Raw genomic sequence first — 22,363 nt, forward strand, 5'->3', positions numbered from 1 at the left:
GCCGCTGTTTGAGTTTGACAGCGGCATTGAGTATTTTAACAGCAGTGGGTGGATTGCGATTCCACCCACAGCTGTTAGGGGCACATGACAGCTGATCAGTAAAATGTATATTAATTTGACACCAGGGTGTTACCAGTAGGGGTTGTGTCTCTATACATACTGTCTAGTCAGTGCGGATAAAGACTTCTTTGTTAAAGGGAACCTGTCATGTCCTTTATGAAAACCTGAAAAAATGGAGTTCTATACACAATTTATAAAATCAAAAAAAGTTACTTTCTTACAGGGCACCTCCAGCTTCAGTTTCCCAAGTGCGCATGTCCCTTGACATCATCTGGGGATTTCTCCATGAAGTCGCGTTTGGTGAATGCCGGGGAGCGGGGAACTTCTTCCGGCGGTGATGGCGGTGAGCAGGCACAATACTGACGCACCGCATAATGAAAATGACTATAAAATGCCAGTCCAGGGAAATCTTGCTCATTCCCTTTTGATAAAGCAAATGCGAAACGCGCATCAGGGGGTGCACTCAGCTCCTCGGCATCCTGTCATTTCCATCATGGGTAAGCAAGTGAGCTGTTAAGGGCAATATTTTTCCTTCCTGTGTGGGTGTAATGTCATTATGGCAGTCCTAGGGAACTTTTCATGATAGATTTTTGCTCAAACGTGTGTGTCAGCATAATTATTATTATCATGTTATTTATTTATATAGCACCATTAATTCCATGGTGCTGTTCATGAGAAAGGGGTTACATACAGGGTTATAGATATCGATTACAGTAAGTAGGTTTACAGTGACAGACTGGTACAGAGGGGAGAGGACTATGTAAAACTACAAAACATACAAAACTATGTAAAGCAGTTAATACAAGAGAAGATAGTATTCTGCTACAGATGGATCTGGATAAGTTGGAAACTTGGGCTGAAAGGTGGCAGATGAGGTTTAACAATGATAAATGTAAGGTTATACACATGGGAAGAAGGAATCAATATCACCATTACACACTGAACGGGAAACCACTGGGTAAATCTGACAGGGAGAAGGACTTGGGGATCCTAGTTAATGATAAACTTACCTGGAGCAGCCAGTGCCAGGCAGCAGCTGCCAAGGCAAACAGGATCATGGGGTGCATTAAAAGAGGTCTGGATACACATGATGAGAGCATTATACTGCCTCTGTACAAATCCCTAGTTAGACCGCACATGGAGTACTGTGTCCAGTTTTGGGCACCGGTGCTCAGGAAGGATATAATGGAACTAGAGAGAGTACAAAGGAGGGCAACAAAATTAATAAAGGGGATGGGAGAACTACAATACCCAGATAGATTAGCGAAATTAGGATTATTTAGTCTAGAAAAAAGACGACTGAGGGGCGATCTAATAACCATGTATAAGTATATAAGGGGACAATACAAATATCTCGCTGAGGATCTGTTTATACCAAGGAAGGTGACGGGCACAAGGGGGCATTCTTTGCGTCTGGAGGAGAGAAGGTTTTTCCACCAACATAGAAGAGGATTCTTTACAGTTAGGGCAGTGAGAATCTGGAATTGCTTGCCTGAGGAGGTGGTGATGGCGAACTCAGTCGAGGGGTTCAAGAGAGGCCTGGATGTCTTCCTGGAGCAGAACAATATTGTATCATACAATTAGGTTCTGTAGAAGGACGTAGATCTGGGGATTTATTATGATGGAATATAGGCTGAACTGGATGGACAAATGTCTTTTTTCGGCCTTACTAACTATGTTACTATGTTACTATGACCCTGTCCTTACGGACTTACATTCCACAGGATGGGACTATAATGGGACTATACTGATGTCCAAGATTAGTTACAATGATATATGGCTGACAGGATACACTGATATATTTAGGATTCAAAGTGCCTCTACTTCAGTATCATGATGGTGTTTACTAGTAATTTTTATGCCTTGGACCCATGTGTCTTTACTAGGGTCATATGTCCTGTGTTTGTGCTTTTTTGAACTATATTGCCACATTATTATCATATGTAATAAAGTAACTTTTTTTAATTTTATAAATTGTGTAGAACTCCATTTTTTTTCAGGTTTTCATGATATCTGGGAGTATACATTTACTACCCTTGCTTCCTTGCGTTCAGTCAGGGTTGTCCCCGCCCACACAACTTGAATTATGTTCACGAGGTTACGCCGACATCACGGCTCCATCGGCGATCTGCGCGTGCGGCGTGAGTAACCGCTCTGGCGCATGCGCACACAGTCATTGAGGCTGGTAACTGCAACCAACTTCATTGCGCATGCGCAGGGAGCCGCTCATCACTCCGCATGCGCCGATCGCCGATGGATATTGCGCAAGCAAGGCTCAACAATTACATATTGCGCAAGCGTGGCTCCCCCTATTCACACTGGCAGTGAAGCATACCCCTATGACTAAACGAGCAGGTAAGATATAAGATTGCATCACTAACAGCACACTGGGGACACTTTACATGCTGCAAAGGACGTGACAGGTTAAGGGGGAATGGTAACACCCAGTTGTCAATTTATTCATAAAGTTCTAGTAGGAATAACAGAGGAAAGCACAGAGTTATAAGAAACGATTCCCTAGAAATTATTTCATAGAGAATAAGAACATTTACTAAATCCGACATGTCAGGAGAAATGGGGAATCCTCTTTTAAGAAATTCAACTGAAAACCTAAAGGGAAACTCCATTAACATTGAGCTCATTAGTCATCCTATTATTCATTCCCAGGTCCTAACAATGATGCCTCAGCTTTGGTGTTCCTGTACCTTGCTGACCTCTGCTGGTGAGTGCTGAATCAGGTGCCCTTAAAGGAGCAGTACACACAAAAAAGGACACATATGAGAAAATCATCTATTATTCTGTACTTTGATTTAATCTTTCTCTATTTTTTTTCCTTCCCCAGGAATGAAATTGATTCCAGCAAGATAAAGAAAATAGGAAAACTTTCCATCTTGTGTGATTCATTTCGGGTTTAAAAATAAAAAAAGGAAGCCTATCCTAAATACGACCATGTAATGTGGCCTTAAAGGGGTATTCTAATACTTCAAATGTCCAATTAAAAAACAATAGTGCTAAAAGGAAGAAAGTCTCCCTGTTCATCGCTCTGAGCACAGGTCTAGATCTTGACAAGAAGTTGCATTAATCTATATAACGCATTCTCTCCTCTGACATTTTCATGTTGATTAGTCTTGCACATGTTACATAGGAGCAGCCACATGACAGCCCACATGCGGACTGGATGTCCATGGACTCATTGCGATTTCTGCTTGTCTCCTGCAGCCTATGATAGTCCTGGCACACAATAGTGCTGACTGCTCTCCTCTGATTCTCAGCTGCCCCACTGAAGTGAAATTGTGAAGCTAAATAGAGTGTGAGCTTTTTTGCCCATCTGATTTATGGCTCACGCGCTGTCCTCATCCGCCATCCCGGTCCTGCAGGGTGTGGACGTGGCATGACCTCTAGTTTTCTTTCTCTATGTGGGAATGTGCGGCTCCTGAATGGCGGCTCTGTGGTAACTGTTATATTGTTACTACATGAACAATGCGGCCAGTTTGAAGCTGTGACTTGTTTTCACTTCTGCACCACGTTTCCCATTCCCGTGGGTTAAAGATATGTTGTCACCAGTGGAATGGGCTTCTAAAATGCCCTATGGATGCTCTGCGTTACAATGTGTCGGCTACGGCTGAAGAGCATTTCCACCAAAATCTATTTATACAGAACTGCAGGCAAAATTAGGGTAAACTAAAAAAGTATATAAGTGTGTCATCCACAGATCCCCCATAACAGTGTGTCATCCACAGATCCCCCATAACAGTGTGTCATCCACAGATCCCCCATAACAGTGTGTCATCCACAGATCCCCCATAACAGTGTGTCATCCACAGATCCCCCATAACAGTGTGTCATCTACAGATCCCCCATAACAGTGTGTCATCTACAGATCCCCCATAACAGTGTGTCATCCACAGATCTCCCATAACAGTGTGTCATCCACAGATCCCCCATAACAGTGTGTCATCCACAGATCCCCCATAACAGTGTGTCATCTACAGATCCCCCATAACAGTGTGTCATCCACAGATCCCCAAAATAGTGTGTCATCCACATATCCCCCATAACAGTGTGTCATCCACATATCCCCCATACTGTGTGTCATCTACAGATCCCCATAACAGTGTGTCATCCACATATCCCCCATACTGTGTGTCATCTACAGATCCCCATAACATTGTGTCATCCACAGATCCCCTATAACAGTGTGTCATCCACAGATCTCCCATAACAGTATGTCATCTACAGATCCCCCATAACAGTGTTTCATCCACAGATATCCCATAACAGTGTGTCATCCACAGATCCCCCATAACAGTGTGTCATCTACAGATCCCCCATAACAGTGTGTCATCCACAGATCTCCCATAACAGTGTGTCATCCACAGATCTCTCATAACAGTGTGTCATCCTCATATCCCCCATAACAGTGTGTCATCCACATATCCCCCATAACAGTGTGTTATCCACAGATCCCCATAATACTGTGTCATCCACATATCCCCCATAACAGTGTGTCATCCACATATCCCCCACAACAGTATGTCATCCACAGATCCCTCATAACAGTGTGTCATCCACAGATCCCCCATAACAGTGTGTCATCCACAGATCCCCCATAACAGTGTGTCATCCACAGATCCCCCATAACAGTGTGTCATCCACAGATCCCCCATAACAGTGTGTTATCCACAGATCCCCCATAACAGTGTGTCATCCACAGATCCCCATAACAGTGTGTCATCCACATATCCCCCATACAGTGTGTCATCTACAGATCCCCCATAACAGTGTGGCATCCACAGATCCCCATAACAGTGTGTCATCTACAGATCCCCATAACAGTGTGGCATCCACAGATCCCCCATAACAGTTTGTCATCAACAGATCCCCCATAACAGTATGTCAACTACAGATCCCCATAACAGTGTGTAATCTACAGATCCCCCATAACATTGTGGCATCCACATAACCCCCATAATAGTGTGTCATCCACAGATCCCCATAGCAATGTGCTGTCTGTAGATTTATTGCTATCATAAAAATGTAAATATTCCGCTGTATATGGATAATTTATCAATGTTTTGTAATTCATATAGTGTATTTATGTATTTTATTATCATTTAATTTTACGTTATATCATGTCACATTTTATGTACAGTACCGCCACCTGATGACCAGAATAAGCATAGCATGCACTGCTTTTTAATTTTTTACTAATATTTTTTTTTATCAGCCACTCAAACACCCTTTTGGACAATCTCCCTTTAGGATCCCCATAATTTTACTCGACTAGGGGACCTCCAACATGTCAGCCAATGCAGCATCCTCAGTAAATAATCTGTATCATGTAATAGAAAAGAAAACAGGCAAGGAGAAAAATAACAAAAACTGATAGTTTTTAGAGGGCAAGAGAATAAAATGCTACAATTAAAGTTTATTTTTTGCTTCTGAAAAAAATAAACAAAACTGCGCCCTCCTCACGGTCATTGGGTCAAGTGCTGAGCCTCTATGAGTTATTGTCCTCAGTGCTGACGTGACGTCCGCAGCGCTGCGGTCAATCATTGAGCTCAGTGCTGTGCCAGAGCTGCTCAGTGACTGGCTGCAGCGATGTTGACATGACATCAGTGCTGCAGACACCAGGAGCGGCCGCAGAGACTCAGCGATTCAGAGATGGACCCGGGGAGGGTGAGTAAAGGACTTTTTTATATAAACAGTGACCGGGGTTTTCTCTCATTCAGCGACCCCTTTATTGTCACCTGTTTTTCCATTGTCTGTAGAAGCTACCTCCGTCATATGAGCAGTGTGTGATTTATTAATATGCCCCCAAAAAACTGAAAATGGTCAAATATTCCGCGTCACATCACGTCCAGCGATCACACGAGGCTGGTAAAAATAGGTTTAATAAAACCGCTGAAGCTTTTTAGCTTTTCCGTAGCCTAAACTTTCCTAATCCTGTTTATAGCAGAGGTTCAGGATTAAGCTTCTAATTGAAGGCTAAGTAACCGTGAGAGTCCATTACTGGTGTCAGGACTTCCTCACATCGCACCGAACAGAGGCTTAGAATAACACAGCGATACCTTTTTCCGACAACTTTTTGTGACACAAGGAACTCGAAGAAGAGCTTGGTTCTGTAAAGCATTATACAGGACACGGCAGGTTATGGATCCGTATGGGGATATCTTTCTCATAGCCACCAAGACAAACTAAGTCTGAAGAACGAGGTCAACCCATGGAAGGTTTATATGACCTCCATTCATTTCAATAGAAAAGTCATTTTAGCACCAGCACCATATTGTTCCTGGAGTCATTGGGGTCATTAGTAAAAATTCCATTTTTTGCTGGCAGCTTTAAAAAATATTTGGGTCAACCACTTGAAAGTGCATTGTCCTCTTAAATTTAATAAATAAATAAAAATAACAATTAAAAAATTGGTTTATCGCTTAGTTTTGCATTTAATGCCCACCCCCCCCCACCCCCCTAAAAAAAACATTTAAATAATACATGAAGGTCAGGTCAGCAATGAGTTTTTCCCATTCACTGATAGAAAGTAGAGTAAGAAAAAATTATTATTTATAGTCCCAGTCCCGTTACATCACATCAACGCTAGGGGGCGATCTGTCATAATATTCTGATGATGGACCTTTATTCCCTCCTTAGACACCGATCAGTCATAACAATAAAACCACTAAAAGGCGAAACTATTAACTTTCGTTTTCTGGTAACAATGGGTAAGGAATATTAGGCAGCAAGTTACCAGCCTGTTCTGGAAGTCAACACGCTGGTCTCAAGAAAATGGGCAAGTGTAAGGAAATTAATGAGTTTGGCAAGGAACACATTGTGATGTCTAGACAATTGGGTTGAGCCAGCTCCAAAACTTCAGGTCTTATGGGCTGTTTACAGTAGGCAGTGATTAGTACCTACCAAAAGGTGTCAAAGAAAGAATAACTGGAGATTTTGTGCCAACCCAACTTCATGGTTGCCCAAAACTCATTAATGTGTGGAGGTAGCAAAGTCTAGACCATCCGGTTTGATCCCACCCAAGAGTGACTCTTCCACATATGATTATTAAATCTGCTGCTGGCTATGATTGGAAGGTGTCCGATCACACAGAACATTGCAGTTGGTGTGTTTGGGGCTAGATAGACACAGACACAGTCTTTGTTGACACATATCCAGTTCCAAACTTCCCTATAATGTGCCCCAGGATGCTTTATAGGAAGTAAGGGTATGTTTCCACGTTCAGGAAATACTGCGTGTTTGACGCTGCATAGAGAATTCGCTTAAAGGGAACCTGTCACCCCGGTTTTTCAGTACAAGATATAAAAATACTGTTAAATAGGGCCTGAGCTGTGCGTTACTATAGTGTATTTTGTGTACGCTGATTCCACCCCTAAGCTGCCGAAATAACTTACCAAAGTCGCCGTTTTCGCCTGTCAATCAGGCTGGGCAGGTCAGATGGGCGTGGCGACATCGCTGGTTCTTCCCCCAGATCTTGCATATATTTCCGTTGGTGGCGTAGTGGTTTGCGCATGCTCAATTTCTGAATCCACTGGGCAGGAGAAGAAAAAACGCGCGATCGGCGCTATTTCCCTGGTGATCTGTGGGGGCGGCCATCTTCCTGAGGCCGCGCGTGCGCACATGGAGTCCTCTGCTGCCCGGGGCTTCAGGAAAATGGCCGCGGGATGCCGCGCGTGCTCAGATGGAGATCGCGGCGGCCATTTTCCTGAAGCCAGGTTTGCATCTCAACTTCAGGAAAATGGCCGCCGCGATCTCCATCTGCGCATGCGCGGCATCCCGCGGCCATTTTCCTGAAGCCCCGGGCAGCAGAGGACTCCATATGCGCACGCCCGGCCTCAGGAAGATGGCTGCCCCCACAGATCACCAGGGAAATAGCGCCGATCGCTTGTTTTTACTTCTCCTGCCCAGTGGATTCAGAAGATGGGCATGCGCAAACCACTACGCTACCAACGGAAATATATGCAAAATCTGGGGGAAGAACCAGCGATGTCGCCACGCCCATCTGACCTGACCAGCCTGATTGACAGGCAAAAACGGCGACTTTGGAAAGTTATTTCGGCAGCTTAGGGGTGGAATCAGGGTACACAAAATACACTATAGTAACGCACAGCTCAGGCCCTATTTAACAGTATTTTTATCTCGTACTGAAAAGCAGGGGTGACAGGTTCCCTTTAATTCGCTTGACTGTGTTTGAGATGCACTGGAAAAAAGTCAGATTCATGGACTTACAGGAAGGAAAGGATCTACTGCTAATATCCTGGTTCCAGACACTACAAAGCACCTTCAGAGGTCTCGTGGGGACCATGCCTTCACAGATCAAATTCCTTTTGGCAACGTAAGGGGGATCCACACAATATTTGGGAGGTGGTTTTAATAATTTTAGAGATGACCAAATTGATTTAAAGGACCCTGGTCATTATTCTATCGTTATTCCATGGTTGCCAGCCCAGAGGCACCTACCTGCAGGAATCCCTGGCATTCCTTTTAAATAAAAGACCCAGTGTGACGTCATCATTACAGAACGATGCACGCATGACTTAGCACCAGTCCAGATGATCAGAAGAGGAGCCAGGGATGCTCCTCATGGATCACCTGGGATCCTGTCCAGCAGCTATGGAATACTACTGACATGGCCACTGAACAAGGCTGCTGCAATTGATTTGCTCATATCTAAATGTTAAGACTTATAAGTGCAACAATAAGGTTGGGGGTACATGCATGTCAACTTTGATCACAGCACAAAAATCACTGTATGGCGCTACAAGTGATCAAGGTCGTATTGGGACCTGCATGGTACTGCAACAAGTTGCTAAAAGTTGGAAGCAGTTGGATTATATTTAAATTTACCTTTAGGGGGCAAACACTTTCAATCCAGGAGCCAGTACAGACCTTCCTATGGCTCAGTTTGGAAACATTTGCTCCTTTTACATAGTTTTTTTCCCATGTTTTAGAATGTAGCCTAAATCTGTTGTGTGACTATGGGCATGGTATGGAAAGTAGACCTCTTTAGATAGAAGGTCCTCAGGTGCAGCTCGCAAGATGAAACATCTGAGGTGTACAGATGAGGTGCCGCAAAGAGATCCAGGCCCTCCTTCTGACACCCGGGGATATAAGGTGTGACTATGGGTATGATATGGAAAGTAGACCTCTTTAGATAGAAGATCCTCAGATGCAGCTCGCAAGATGAAACATCTGAGGTGTGCAGATGAGGTGCCGCAAAGAGATCCAGGCTCTCCTTCTGACACCCGGGGATATAAGGTGTGACTATGGGTATGATATGGAAAGTAGACCTCTTTAGATAGAAGGTCCTCAGGTGCAGCTCGCAAGATGAAACATCTGAGGTGTACAGATGAGGTGCCGCAAAGAGATCCAGGCCCTCCTTCTGACACCCGGGGATATAAGGTGTGACTATGGGTATGATATGGAAAGTAGACCTCTTTAGATAGAAGATCCTCAGGTGCAGCTCGCAAGATGAAACATCTGAGGTGTACAGATGAGGTGCCACAAAGAGATCCAGGCCCTCCTTCTGACACCCGGGGACATAAGTTGTAAATAGCAGCTACAAAGAGACGCTGTAATTCCAAATCTACGTTATTAGAAATGTAGATGGAGCAGGTTAAAACCGTTTTTTTCTGGTATTGCTTCTCGTTCTTTTGGATCATTTTGATTGGTGGACAGGAAAAGAGCGGGAGGAATTTTATCTATAAAATAAGCTGTTTTGGAGCGGTTACGTCAGTTACCTCAAGAAGATTCAAGATCCCTCCCTCCCTTTCACTTTATGACTCGTGTCGTTTATTTTGTGGGAAAATCGCCCGCTTTTCCGGGTGGATTTGGACGTTTAGCGATGATTTACTTCAGTTTATGGAAATATTAAATGGTCTATTGGTTATGATTAAATAAAATTTTCATTTATGAGTAACTCAAAAATAAACGCCACGGCCATTTTATTCCAAACAATCTGGTAGTCACTTGTGTTTATTTACTTGGGAGTGGGTCATGTGTTACCTTGAGCTATTGGGCTGCAAGGGGCCCATATATTGTTCTTGCAGGGGCCTCTTCTCTCTTCTGTCTGTGATCATACAGTATATGGAGACGTACCCATAGAAATAGGTAAGATGCTGATCATAATCCTGATTCTGTGAGTCTCAATCCTTCGAGAGATGGAGGAGGGTGATGGCTGCTAGGTGACGGTGTCCCCAATGCCCCTAGCATCCTCACCCTGTAGAGATCATTTATCTATATGTCTGCTGCACCAACACTTATGATACAGCCCTCCAGCTGTGTGTTCTTCAGCAATGGTATCCAAAATTAGGCTTTCCCAACACAAAGAGCAAAGTTTACTGTCCTGTTACACCATTTTACCTCCCCGACCAAAACTAAGTAGCTCGTTGGCACCCTCCCTGACCCCTCACAATTTTTCCTTATACTTCTCAACTTTGGAAAACAAGAAAGAGGGACACATATTGCTGATCTCAAACAGTTAAATTGGGGACATGATACTGATCACTGAAATCTGGGAATGCCCTGGGTCCAGGATGGTTGGGTTACATTAATGAGCATCACCAAAAAAATCACAAATGAGACTCTGAACAAACGGGGAAAACACGGAAGTTTGCGTTCAGCAAGCTTTGAAATGTAAATTAGAATGGGCTGGTAGATAGACTTTCAGTGCAGCCCTGCTCCACCAGGACACAGATGACTTGGATTTGTTGGTCTCCGCTCTGTTTTCCCCGGATCTGCACTCATTTCCCCATTTTTGCCTTGTTATCACTTTTTGCACATCACCTCTCAGTAGAGTTGACTCCCTTAGTTGCTGGGCCCATAGTAACTGCTATAGCCTGATATTTATGCTCATGTTTAGATGACATGTTCATGCCTTCTGTTTGGCTTACAGACAGAAACATAGTGACAGGCGCTCCAAAACTTGCGCCACATAAATGTCATAGATTCCTGCTGTTGCTGCAAACATTTCCAGATAGTAACATAGTAACATAGTAACATAGTTAGTAAGGCCGAAAAAAGACATTTGTCCATCCAGTTCAGCCTATATTCCATCATAATAAATCCCCAGATCTACGTCCTTCTACAGAACCTAATAATTGTATGATACAATATTGTTCTGCTCCAGGAAGACATCCAGGCCTCTCTTGAACCCCTCGACTGAGTTCGCCATCACCACCTCCTCAGGCAAGCAATTCCAGATTCTCACTGCCCTAACAGTAAAGAATCCTCTTCTATGTTGGTGGAAAAACCTTCTCTCCTCCAGACGCAAAGAATGCCCCCTTGTGCCCGTCACCTTCCTTGGTATAAACAGATCCCCAGCGAGATATTTGTATTGTCCCCTTATATACTTATACATGGTTATTAGATCGCCCCTCAGTCATCTTTTTTCTAGACTAAATAATCCTAATTTCGCTAATCTATCTGGGTATTGCAGTTCTCCCATCCCCTTTATTAATTTTGTTGCCCTCCTTTGTACTCTCTCTAGTTCCATTATATCCTTCCTGAGCACCGGTGCCCAAAACTGGACACAGTACTCCATGTACAGATGTACAGATGGTGAACTTGATTCAAGCAGAATACAACACAGCAAGATTATCTGAAACTGTCTTTTGGGAGCTTCTCGGCCCATATAAATATGTCTTATATACTATTATGTGACCATCCAATAATCCAGTATCCAGTGTTTTGTGTCCAGTCCCAAATGACCTCATCTGCTCCTTGTTGTCAGTCATTGTCCAATCATTTGTGTTCAGCGTTTTAGTGACCAGTCCTCTGTTTCCAGTGTTTATTGTGTCCGGTGTTTTACTATTTTACTGTCCCAATACCTCGTGTCCAGTGTTTTTCATTCCCAGTCCCTTGTGTCTAGTGTTTTACTGTCCCGGTCCCTTGTGTCCAGTGTTTTACTATGTTACTGACCCAGTCCCTGGCGTCCAGTGTTTTTCTTCCCCAGTCCCTTGTATCAAGTGCTTTACTGCCCCAGTCCCTTGTGTTCAGCGTTTTAATAGTTACATATAGTTACATATAGTTAGTAAGGCCGAAAAAAGACATTTGTCCATCCAGTTCAGCCTATATTCCATCATAATAAATACCCAGATCTACGTCCTTCTACAGAACCTAATAATTGTATGATACAATATTGTTCTGCTCCAGGAAGACATCCAGGCCTCTCTTGAACCCCTCGACTGAGTTCGCCATCACCACCTCCTCAGGCAAGCAATTCCAGATTCTCACTGCCCTAACAGTAAAGAATCCTCTTCTATGTTGGTGGAAAAACCTTCTCTCCTCCAGACGCAAAGAATGCCCCCTTGTGCCCGTCACCTTCCTTGGTATAAACAGATCCTCAGCGAGATATTTGTATTGTCCCCTTATATACTTATACATGGTTATTAGATCGCCCCTCAGTCGTCTTTTTTCTAGACTAAATAATCCTAATTTCGCTAATCTATCTGGGTATTGTAGTTCTCCCATCCCCTTTATTAATTTTGTTGCCCTCCTTTGTACTCTCTCTAGTTCCATTATATCCTTCCTGAGCACTGGTGCCCAAAACTGGACACAGTACTCCATGTGCGGTCTAACTAGGGATTTGTACAGAGGCAGTATAATGCTCTCATCATGTGTATCCAGACCTCTTTTAATGCACCCCATGATCCTGTTTGCCTTGGCAGCTGCTGCCTGGCACTGGCTGCTCCAGGTAAGTTTATCATTAACTAGGATCCCCAAGTCCTTCTCCCTGTCAGATTTACCCAGTGGTTTCCCGTTCAGTGTGTAATGGTGATATTGATTCCCTCTTCCCATGTGTATAACCTTACATTTATCATTGTTAAACCTCATCTGCCACCTTTCAGCCCAAGTTTCCAACTTATCCAGATCCATCTGTAGCAGAATACTATCTTCTCTTGTATTAACTGCTTTACATAGTTTTGTATCATCTGCAAATATTGATATTTTACTGTGTAAACCTTCTACCAGATCATTAATGAATATGTTGAAGAGAACAGGTCCCAATACTGACCCCTGCGGTACCCCACTGGTCACAGCGACCCAGTTAGAGACTATACCATTTATAACCACCCTCTGCTTTCTATCACTAAGCCAGTTACTAACCCATTTACACACATTTTCCCCCAGACCAAGCATTCTCATTTTGTGTACCAACCTCTTGTGCGGCACGGTATCAAACGCTTTGGAAAAATCGAGATATACTGTTCCAATCCCTTGAGTCCAGTGTTTTACTGTCCCAGTCCCTTGTGTCCAGTGTTTTACTGCCCCAGTCCCTTGAGTCATATGTTTTACTGCCCCAATTCCTTGTGTTCAGTGTTTTACTGTCCCAGTCCCTTGAGTCCAGTGTTTTACTGCCTCAGCCCCTAGTGTCCAGTGTTTTACTGCCTCAATCCTTTGTGTTCAATATTTTACTGCCTCAGTCCCTTGTGTCCAGTGTTTTACTGCCTCAATCCTTTGTGTTCAATATTTTACTGCTCCAGTCCCTTGTGTCTAGTGTTTTATTGTCCCAGTCCCTTGTATCCAGTGTTTTACTAATTTACTGTCGCAGTCCCTTTTGCCCAGTATTTTTCTTCCCCAGTCCCAAGTGTCCAGTGTTTTACAGCACCAGTCCCTTGGGTCTAGTGTTTTCTGTTCAAGTCCCTTGTGACCAGTGTTTTACTGTCCCATGCCCTTGTGACCAGTATTTTACTGTCCCAATGCCTTGTTGTGTCTAGTATTTTACTGTCCCAGTCCATTGTGTCCAGTGTTTTACTGCCCCAGTCCCTTGTGTTCAGTGTTTTATTGCCCCAGTCCCTTGAGTCCAGTGTTTTACAGCCTCAGTCCCTTGTGTCCAGTATTTTACTACCTCAGTCCCTTGTGTCCAATGTTTTACTGCCCCAGTCCATTGTGTCTAGTGTTTTATTGTCCCAGTCCCTTGTGCCCAGTGTTTTACTATTTTACTGTCCCAGTCCCTTTTGTCTAGTATTTTTCTTCCCCAGTTCCAAGTATCCAGTGTTTTACAGCCTCAGTCCCTTGGGCCTAGCGTTTTTCTGTCCAAGCCCCTTGTGACCAGTGTTTTACTGTCCCTGGCCCTTATGACCAGTGTTTTACTGTCCCAGTCCCTTGTGTCTAGTATTTTACTGTCCCGGTCGCTTATGTCTAGTGTTTTAATGTCCCAGTCCCTAGTGTCTAGTGTTTTATTTTCCCAGTCCCTTGTGTCCAGTGTTTTACTATTTTACTGTCCAAGTCCCTTACTATTTTACTGTCCCAGTCCCTTTTGTCCAGTATTTTTCTTCCTCAGCCCCAAGTGTCCAGTGTTTTACAGCCCCAGTCCCTTGGGTCTAGTATTTTTCTGTCCAAGTTCCTTGTGACCAGTGTTTTACTGTCCTAGGCCCTTTTGACCAGTGTTTTACTGTCCCAGTTACTTGTGTCTAGTATTTTACTGCACCAATCCCTTGTGTTCAGTGTTTTACTGCCCCAGTCCCTTGAGTCCAGTATTTTACTGCCTCAGTCCCTAGTGTCCAGTGTTTTACTGCCTCAATCCTTTGTGTCCAGTGTTTTACTGCCTCAATTCCTTGTGTCTTGTGTTTTACTGCCCCAATTCCTTGTGTTTAGTGTTTTACTGTCCCAGTCCCTTGAGACCAGTGTTTTACTGCCTTAGTCCTTAGTGTCCAGTGTTTTACTACCCCTGTCCCTTGTGTCTAGTGCTTCCCTGCCCCAGTCCCTTGTGTCCAGTGTTTTACTGCCTCAGTCTCTTGTGTCCAATATTTTAGTGCCCCAGTCCCTTGTGTCTAGTGTTTTATTGTCCCAGTCCCTTGTGTCCAGTGTTTTACTAATTTACTATCCCAGTCCCTTTTGTCCAGTATTTTTCTTCCCCAATCCAAAGTGTCCAGTATTTTACAGCCCCAGTCCCTTGGGTGTAGTGTTTTCTGTCCAAGTCCCTTGTGACCAGTGTTTTACTGTCCCAGGCCCTTGTGACCAGTATTTTACTGTCCCAGTCCCTTGTTGTGTTCAGTATTTTACTGTCCCAGTCCATTGTGTCCAGTTTTACTGCACCAGTCCTTTGTGTCCAGTGTTTTACGGCCTCAGTCCCTTGTGTCCAGTGTTTTACAGCCCCGATCCCTTGTGCTCAGTGTTTTACTACCCCATTCCCTTGAGTCCAGTATTTTACTGCCTCTGTCCCTAGTGTCCAGTGTTTTACTGCTCCAGTCTTTGTGTCCAGTGTTTTACTGCCTCAATTCCTTGTGTCCAGTGTTTTACTGCCCCAATTCCTTGTGTTCAGTGTTTTACTGCCCCAGTCCTTGAGACTAGTGTTTTACTGCCTCAGTCCCTAGTGTCCAGTGTTTTACTACCCCAGTCCCTTGTGCCTAGGGTTTTACTGCCCCAGTCCCTTGAGACTAGTGTTTTACTGCCTCAGTCCCTAGTGTCCAGTGCTTTACTACCCCAGTCCCTTGTGTCCAGTGTTTTACTGCCTCAGTCCCTTGTGTCCAGTATTTTACTACCTCAGTCCCTTGTGTCCAATATTTTACTGCCCCAGTCCCTTGTGTCTAGTGTTTTATTGTCCCAGTCCCTTATGCCCAGTGTTTTACTATTTTACTGTTTCAGCCCCTTTTGTCCAGTATTTTTCTTCCCCAGTTCCAAGTATCCTGTGTTTTACAGCCCCAGTCCCTTGGGCCTAGCTTTTTTCTGTCCAAGCCCCTTGTGACCAGTGTTTTACTGTCCCAGTCCCTTGTGTCTAGTATTTTACTGTCCCGGTCGCTTATGTCTAGTGTTCTACTATCCCAGTTACTTGTGTCTAGTGTTTTACTGCCCCAGACTCTTGTGTCCAGTGTTTTACTGCCCCAGTCCCTTGTGTCCAGTGTTTTACTGTCCCAGTCCCTTGTGTCCAGACTTTTTCTCTCCAGTCCCTTGTGTCAAGAGTTTTGCTGTCCAGTCTTGTGTCCAGTGTTTTACATGTGGCCAGTGTTTTACTCTTCCAGTCTCTTGTGTCCTGAAGTTTGCTGTCTATCATTTAGGATCCCATTTTACTATACACTTTAGTTTTGTCATCTTATCAACTAGATACACAGTAAGAAAAAAAATATGTTCTGTAAATAAACTTTTACCTTTACTTTTCAGCTTTGAGAACGGACAGGTAGAAGTGACTCAGAACTTGGGTGGATACTTGGGACATTTCTGAGCATGGAAATGATTGGGCCCCTACAGGAGAGGAGGCACTGACTGCAGCACAGTACAAGAGTCACTCGCGTGCCACCAGTTATTCACCTGCACGGCGCCTGATAAGCGTTTGCAGAGCAGCAGAGTCATTGTCAAGGGTGTCAGAGACAAGATAATGTGAGCCTTCCAATCACAGTGTGTCAATTAAATATCTCTCACATGTGTGGGTTCTAGGGACATTCATCTGTGTGTCAAATGTGACTGCTATTTTGTATAAATAAAGTTGCTTTTTAATCATAAATTGACTTTCGCTCCATAAAAGTAGAGGCATGAGATGAGGTCTGCAGCTACAGGGGCCGCCATGCTGGATGTATTGTTTGTGCACATCCATTGTCTCATGGCCACCCACAAAGTGGCTGTGACCAAACACTAAAACTTCTTGGCCTATTTAAAGATGCATTGTATATTCTGGATCTTTAGGAATATCAGAGTAATATGCCATAAAAGTCTAACAGATGTAGTTTCTCACCTCCGGGGCCACCACTATGATGATAATGGGCTCCGTGTTGTGTCACTGGGAAAAGAGAAGTAGTCACTCATGATCCAAAAATTGCTAAGTACACAAAAATGGAAAAGATAAATTAAAGAAACACACCTCCCATCAAAGCTTTTATGCTCTTACTATATTGCAGTTATCATATTATATAGCACTGTGTACTTAAAATTGCTAATTTTGCCTTTCTACCCAGCTAATTTTTCTCTTTTCCATTAGGTCTATGACAGCACATCATTAAAAACAGATTGGCTGAATCCTTGGAAGCTCTATGTAGAAACAGGAGTTCTATTTTCCCTGCATGAGTCATGAGTCACTGCTAAAGTCCCTGGCAGGGGGAGGAGGGAGCAGCTGGGTCAGAAGCTGAAGAGGGGAATGATAAATGCAGAGACAAGAGACTTCCTGTTTCTACATAGAGCAGAGAAAAAATAAGAATTTACTGGGTAGAAAGGCAAAATGAGCAATTGTACACAGTGATGTAGAATATGATGACTGCAATATAATAAGAGGATAAAAGCTTTGATGGGAGGAGTGCTTCTTTAATGAATCCCCTCAGCCTTTCTGTTTCAGTTTGACAATTTTTTTTAGATACCTGCTCTTTGTAGGGGCTGCAATCTTGTACAGGTATAATACTTCTCACAGCTGAGGGTTAACTATAATTGTGTCCAGTCGGAACAATCCTCTGTGAGCTAAATGTCTCCTGCCTGATATAGCTTACTTGCACTGAAAAATTAATATTGTGAAGTGTTTGACACATTTCAGAAAAAGTTTTTCCAATAAGTTCCATTAGTAGTAAAGAAAAAATATAAATCTGTTATAATCACTGAGTCGTTGCTGCTGCTCCAGTGTCTGTAGTTGACTGCAGTGCTGACATCATATGACAACAGGCAGAGTCAGTGATGCGGTATCTTTTCCTATGGGGTCCTATGGCTATCCATGCCCCGTCTTCTGGCGGCAGTGGTCGGTCTCCGGTACATTCCACTAAGCCTAGTCCATATACTGCAGTGGCTGACAAGGGTACGGGTCACGGTCCTATACAAGCCCAACGTGGCTCTCAAATATACACTGCTGAAGTCAGGGTCTCTTGTGAGCTGGAAAATATGAGCTGGTAAGGTGGATTACGCAAGTCTATCTAGCACTCCGTTCTCTCCTTGTGGCACGTGCGCTGTACTCACGGTCATGAAGCACACGGCACCTCGATCTCAGTCAGCTACTTGGCGCGCTGCACTCTTCTCTCTATGCTGCTTGCTGCTTGTTCCTGCCAATACTGCATCGCGTCAACCAGTGGTGCGCTGCTTCTATGGCGGGGTTCTGCGCCCAACCTCTCTCTGGCAGCACGCACACTAGCCCGGAACGTTCCACACCTAGCTCCGTGTTGACCAGCAGGCACCCTGCACGTCTCTCCTCCCAGTCTCTGTCAGTGGTGGCGGTGCTTGGGTGTGGGCTTGCGCTGTACGGATGCTCCATGACTACAGCTCTCACTGGTCCCTTCTGCGCACTGTCTGTTCCTTCCAAGTCTCTCTCTGAGCTGCTGCTGAGTGCACGGCTCCCCTCAGCACAGCAGTCTCTCTCTCTCGACTGCTGCAGCACGCCCGGCTTCTCTACTGGCAGCGCTCCCTCTGTAGACGGTGGGGACCTGTTGCAGTGCCGGTAATCAGTGGGGGAGCGGAGAACGCAGCTCAGCCTGACTTCGCGCTGCCCTTGGTTGGCGCAAAACTGCTCTGCTGCGTGCACTTTCCCCTTTTATATCCCCGCCCCCTTAGGTCAGGAGGAAGGTCCGCCTCACTAAAGCTTCCCCCCGGGAACAGGGGATGCAGCCTTTTCAGTTCCGGACCTGCCACGCAGGTACCCATGGTGCTGTCATCCCCCTTACTGACAAAAAGTATTGGGACATGTATGCATTACATCTTCAGGAGCTTTTACAACATTATGATTGCTACTAGATTTCAGAGCTGTCTGTGGGAATCTTTGTCCTTTCATCCAGAAGAGCATTTGTGAGGTCAGACTCTGATGTTGGAGGAGACGGCCGGGCTCACAATCTCCATTCTAGTTTATCTCCAAGGTGTTGGATGGGGTTGAAGGCCAAGCTCTGTGCAACCGGTCATGTTTTTCCACCAAACTCACCCAACAATGTCTTAATGGACCTTGCTTTGCTCACTTGTACTATATATTACAATACTACAGTATTGCATTACATATTGTACTTACAACAGGGGCTTACGGTCCATAGCGTAAGCTACATTGCTGCTTGGAGGATCGTGAGTTGTGGCGGCCTAGTGCTGAATCCTCTCTCCTCCCTCCATCCTCCCAAGCACGCGAATACCGTTGAATAGAGTGATGCATTAAGGTGCCAAAGGCGCCATTATCCACCATTCAGCCTGTGGCGGTGAGTCTCAGACTCCGTACACTGCAGGCATGATGACCACACTACATTGCACCTGCTATGTTGAAACCTCAGCACTCACACTACATACACCTGAGCAGTGTGTCAGGTGGACGAGGTGATGTTAGTAGTGTTTTTTTTTAATTTAATGTCAGTAATTATGAGGGCCATTATACTAAACAAGGGGCTTTTGTGGGTCAATCATACTGAATGAGGGCTGAGAGAATCATACTGAATTGAGGGCTTGTGAGTGCCATCATATTAAATGGGGAGCTGGTGGGGACCAGTCATACTGAATGCGATGCTAGTAGGGGCAATTATACTGAGTGGAGGGCTGACTGGTGCCATAATACTGAGTAGGGGGGCTGCTAGGGGCCAAAATCTTAAGTGGAGGGGCTGGCTGGGGCTACAATACTGAGTGGGGGGCTGGTGGGGGGATTTTCCTGAGGAGCTGTGGGGGGCATTTTCCTGAGTTGACTGCTGAATACTGAGTGGGGGGCTGGTTGAGGCTATAATACTGAGTGGGGGGCTGGTGGGGGCTTTATACTGAGTGAGGTGCAGTGGAGGACTATGAAAGTGTAAGGAGGAGTACCAGAGCAGGGGTACCTTTTACACGCCGGTTCTGAAACTGCCGTGGCTGTCACCCATGTTGCAGGGGGGGGGGAGATCTAGATTGTTGGATGAATCGAGTCATGTGATTGGGCTAGGCAAGGCGGGGCCAGATAGCGCTACGCATGGGAAAAGTGGCAGAGCTCATGCGGGAAAGCTGAGTGGCAGGACGGGCACTATGGCTGCTGCAAAGTCAGAGCAGCTTGATTGCTCAGGCCGCCTCTATGGACCCTCGGCAGAGAGGTCCCTCACTGGAAGGTGACCAATTGACAGGTTCCCGACACCCTCCTCGCCAGGTGGTGACTCAGGGCTAACACCTCAGACCGTGCCGTTAGCAGGACGCCGTGTGGTACTCCCGCCTAAGCCAGTACCTGTTGAACAACGACCTGCACACACCGCGGAGTGAGAGTTCGTTACGGCGGTACCTCACGTTGGACTCAGTACCCTGACAGACACACGCGTCTCAGAGGCTGTGTTGAGACGTCAAGTGCCGCTGTTGTCGGTGCCACTGTTGGATCCTTGCCTGCCACGGACAACACCAAGACACCACGCGCCGCTACTGTCGGTGCCACCGTGGGAACCCTGGAACTCGGCATACCAGAAGACATCAGTTTGATAAGTGCCACCACTTTCATATTGAATTATCGTTCACCCCAACCCATCCTTCCTCCTTCACAGTTCTATCCCATTACTACTATCCCTCTGCAATCCCTCACTCCCTGCGTGGAGTGCATGTATTGTTTGTTCTGCCTCCTGTCCGTGGCAGCATCTGATGTTCCTGCGATTTCTACAAGAACCCCCATATTGAGATGGGGACTTTATGGGCTCCTATATTGAGTTAGGGACTGTGGAGTCCCTCATTCTGTGAGGGAGGCTGTGGGGACCTCATACTGTGTGAGGTTCCCTCTCACTGAGGAGGCTGTAAAGGCATTCTTACTGAGTAGAGAACTGTATGGAACCTTAATTCTGAGTAGGGGACTGGGGGGCCCTCATACTGCCAAGGAGACTGTGTGGGGGCATCCTACTGACAGGCCATCATACTGGGTAGGGGTCATGATACTGTGTGTGTGTGCTGCCTTTGGGGATCTCATAGGGGGCACATATCTATATATATAAGAGGCATCGTGATTACTCGCTAATCCCGCCCCTGCACAGACGCTCTGCCCCCCACCACATCACCACACACAATCCTGCCCCCCACCACATCACCACACATAATCCCGCCCCCACACCACCACACATAATCCCGCCCCCCACCACATCACACATAATCCCGCCCCCCCACCACATTACCACACATAATACTGCCCCCCAACACATCACCACAGATAATCCCGCCCCCCACCAGATTACCACACACAATCCCGCCCCCCACCACATTACCACACAATCCCTCCCCCCACCACATTAACACACACAATCCCGCCCCCCACCACATTACCACACACAATCCCGCCCCCCACCACATTACCACACACAATCCCGCCCCCCACCACATCACCACACACAATCCCGCCCCCCACCACATCACCACACATAATCCCGCCCCCCACTCCATTGCCACACACAATCCCACCCCCACCACATTACCACACATAATCCCGCCCTCACCACATCACCACATAATCTCGCCCCTACCACATCACCACACATAATCCCGCCCCCCACCACATCACCACACATAATCCTGCCCCCCACCACATATAATCCCGCCCCCCACCACATCACCACACATAATGCCGGCCCCACACCACACATAATCCCACCCCCCACCACATCACCACACATAATCCCACCCCCCACCACATCACCATTCATAATACTGCCCCCCACCACATCACCACAGATAATCCAGCCCCCCACCAGATTACCACACATAATCCCTCCCCCCACCACATTACCACACATAATCCCGCCCCCCACCACATTACCACACATAATCCTGGCCCCTCACATCACCACACATAATCCCGCCTCCCCCGCCACATCACCACACATAATCCCGCCCCCCACCACATCACCACACATAATTCCACCCCCCACCACAACACCACACATAATCCCGCTCCCCACCACATCACCACACATAATCCCGCCCCCCACCACATCACCACACATATTCCCGCCCCCACATCACCACACATAATACCACCCCCCCACCACACATAATCCAGCCCCCCCACCACATCACCGCACATAATCCCGCCCCCACCACATCACTGCACATAATCCCACCCCCACCACATTACCACACATAATCCCGCCCCCCACATTACCACACGAGGCTCTGTCCTCACACATTACCACACAAGGCTGCATCCCCACACATTACCACACGAGGCTCTGTCCCCACACATGACCATACGAGGCTCCGTCCTCACACATTAACACACGAGGCTCCGACCCTCCACATTACCGCACGTGGCTTCGTTCCCCCACATCACCACACGAGGCTCTGTTCCCCCACATTACCACACGAGGCTCCGTTCCCCCACATTATCGCCGAGCGTTAGCTGGCTGGAAACAGCTAGTTATGCATACATATACTGTATATGTAATCACATATACTATATATGTGGGATAAAACGGGGGGGGAGGGGGGGTAT

Source organism: Ranitomeya imitator, chromosome 2 (assembly GCF_032444005.1).
Source record: "Ranitomeya imitator isolate aRanImi1 chromosome 2, aRanImi1.pri, whole genome shotgun sequence".
Classification (NCBI taxonomy): Eukaryota; Metazoa; Chordata; class Amphibia; order Anura; family Dendrobatidae; genus Ranitomeya; species Ranitomeya imitator.